Source organism: Staurois parvus, unplaced genomic scaffold (genome assembly GCF_062004578.1).
Source record: "Staurois parvus isolate SC_StPar_1 unplaced genomic scaffold, SC_StPar_1.0 ptg000163l, whole genome shotgun sequence".
NCBI classification, from domain to species: Eukaryota; Metazoa; Chordata; class Amphibia; order Anura; family Ranidae; genus Staurois; species Staurois parvus.
This window is the reverse complement of record NW_028317959.1, coordinates 53,094-56,660: the sequence shown is the minus strand read 5'-3', so window position 1 is coordinate 56,660 and position 3,567 is coordinate 53,094.

Genomic DNA, 3,567 nt, shown 5'->3' with positions numbered 1-3,567 from the left:
AGTCCCGCCCTAGGGGTGAGAGCTCGCTTATCCTCTCAAGGTGCTGTCCTGAAAGGGAAAAAGCAAAGTTACATTTACAGAACGTCTTTTCCAGTAGTCTTTTGGGACAGCACCGGTTGTTCACCCTCTGTTGTATAATGCTTAAGTGATACTTTTTATTGTGTTTTGGTGTCTTATGTTGTGTCTCCCCAGGTGACCAGAGGTGCTTAACCCTTTGAGGACCAAGGGACGTATTTGTCCCATGTTTGTAATTGCGTGTATTATCTGATTAAGAACTTAAAACTTTTTTTTTTTTTTCCAAAAGTCCAAAAACGCTGGTTTGCTGTGTTTTTCAGTGTTAGCGTTTTTACAGCTTAGAAACCCACTAGTCCTGGGGTTTTTTTGCCAGTCAAAAAACATCACTGCCAAAAAATGTTGATTACAGTCTGTGTGCATGGACACATAGAATAACAGGCTGAGGATTTTACTGGCTGTAGGGAAAAAAGTCAAAATCCAAAAACTGCCACTGTAAAAACATCCAGTGTGCATGAGGACTAAAGGAGAGACTATTTTTGTCCACATCTGTACATAGTTGCTATGGAGTTTTTTTTTTTCCTTAAGTTTGCAGTTTCCTTGGGCATCCCATATACTTTTCAAGCCAATCCATGTTCTAAACCTGTTTAACCACTTTCCTACTGGGCACTTTCACCCCCTTCCTACCCAGGCCAATTTTCAACTTTCAGTGCTGTCACACTTTGACAATTGCGCAGTCATGCAACACTGTACCTGTGACATTTTTTTTTTTTTTTTGACAGCTTTCTTTTGGTAGTATTTAATCACCTCTGGGGTTTTTATTTTTTGCTAAACAAACCAAAAACAACTGAATGTTTGAAAACTTTTTTTTTTCTTGTTTATAAAATTTTGTAAATAAGTGATATTTGTTCTTCACTGGTGTGTGCTAATGAGGCTGCAGTGATGGGCACTGATAGGCTGTACTGGTAGGTGGCACTGATGGGCATTGCCAGGTGTCACTGATGGGAACTGATAGGTGGCACTGGGCGCCGCTGACTGGCAGCATTGATGGGTGGCACTGAAAGGTAGCTCAGATGGGCACTATGTGGCATTGATATGGCACTGATGAGCACTGGCAGGTGGCATAGATGGAAACTGACAGCTGGCACTGCTGGGGCTAAACTGATCATCAGGGCACACTGATCATTAGTACCCTGATGATCCATGTACATGTCCCCTCTGAGGAATGCCGATTGCCGGCTCTCCTCTCCTCTGTCAGCGTGACAGCTCGTGAGGAGAGAAATGCTGATAACCGCCATTTCCTTATTTACATCCGATTAGCTGTGATTGGACACAGCTGATCACATGACCAAGCCGACGTCTTCGGCTCTTTCAGTTGATCGGTGATCCACTGTGTCCAAAGGACACAGTGCAGCATCAATTGCCGCGCTCCCGGAGCCGCGCACATGTGGTTAGAGTGGGAGGAAGTCATATGACATCCTCCCAGAACGAGAGAACCACCTTGTGCACGTCATTACCTTTTTTATATTAGAAATTCTGAAGGGCCCTCTGCACACTGGTATATACCCTTTCAAGCAGACTCTGCAATAAATAGGGGTAGTTAGTTCACACATTGCAATATATGTTTAAGCCGGCCAACTGCGCCAAAGTAATCCCTCTCTGGTCAGTCCTACTCTGCCTAAGCAAATGCTACTATGGACTCAATGCCAACATAGGGGAAAAGACAAAGTGGGGGAGAGCTACCAGGTTCAGGTCTGGCTACTGACCCCAACAACAAACAAGATATACCTGTACTCAAATCCTAACAGCTAGTGCTTGCATTTATCCATCAGGTGCTAAAGCGGTGCAACCACATATTAACACTAGAAATTCTGAAGGGCCCTCTGCACACTGGTATATACCCTTTCAAGCAGAAAAGGGTATATATCAGTGTGCAGAGGGCCCTTTATAATTTCTAGTGTTAATATGTGGTTGCACCCCTTTAGCACCTGATGGATAAATGCAAGCACTAGCTGTTAGGCTTTGAGCACAGGTATATCTTGTTTATCATTTCCTTTTATAAGGCAGGTGGGAGGCGGTTAATAAAATCACAAAACTGCACTCTTGAGTTAGTAAAACAGCCCTTGAGCTTAAACTGTGGAAGGAAATGTGTGTTGGCTGCCTGTGCAGAGCATTAGTGGGATCCAAAACTCAGCGACTCCTAAGGGGGTACATAATAGTATAGTCCTCAGCAGTATCAAAGTGAGGGTTGTTCTCTCTTCTGCATTTGTGAGGACACTTGTTACTAAAGTAGTTTGATCATATCAAGACTTATGAAATATGATTGGATTCTGGTCTGGCATTGAGAAATACCCAGACAGGAATGCAGATTGGATTTCTGTTTCTGCTAAGGTATTTCCAACCTGCAATCAGTTCTGTTACTGGAGAATTGTGATGACTAGTAGGACTCTTAGATTAGGAAATAATGAATTTAATTGTTTGGGTCACATAAGAGACCCTGTAAACAGGAATGCTTTAATGACTAGTTTTAATATGGGTTCATTAAAGGTGTCAGATTTTTCGATTCTGTAAGACTTGTTCATAGATTAGGTTTCTCTGCTCACAATACTCTACTCCCTGCTCTCCCCAGCCACTGGGTGCTGGCTCTGAGGTCATGCTGGGCGCTCCATTATCCCTTCTCAACAAAGAAAAAGAAGGTGCTCTCCATAGAAGCCTGATGTAAGCATTTATCAGAATTATCTGGTATAAAGGCTGCTGCTTTGCCCACTATCACATTGAACTTTGTTAGCAGCTTAATCATAGATAAGAAAAGAATCTTATGCGGTGCCTCGGAGAAAAAAAAAAACTAAAATACAGCTGCAGAGACCAAAATGTTCCACCACTAAAAAAAAACAAAACCAATAAATGGTGTTGCTCTATATGTCCAACATAAAGTGCAAGATATTCTATGGATCAATACTTGAGTATGAAAATTTTAAATAATCCTCCATGTACATCACAATTTTACGAAATAACATATATGCTAAAATAAATATCGCTCAGATTAATTAAGTAAAACACCCAACAGGGCCAATTTGCTAAATGGTGCTACACCCACACATTAAGTATATGTTCAATATAAAATAATAAAGCTACTCAGGCGTAAGATAAATTTAGTGAAAAGGAAGTGGGCACAATATTAAAAGATTTTGGCAGTAAATACCCAGCCGACCATAACACCCAACTGAGCATATAGTACAATTCATGTACAAACTGATTATTATAGGACAAAAAAGAATATTTCATGTAAAAATTAAAAAGTGAAACTTAACAGTGATACAATCATTAAATATTTAAATGACAGTCCTCAGTGATAATTAAAAAGTTCCCGTTAGTAAACTACTGTGTCCACCATCACCCAGCATGCATGCTCAGCTCCAGGCATTGACCTATGAGTAACAGGTCAGAAAATGCTCAGATCCATATTCAAAATTCCTCCACATGTCAGGGCTGATGGAATTCCACTCCAACCAATCTCTTGGGGTGTGCTCAGAAAGAAGGGGGCTTCTCATGGTA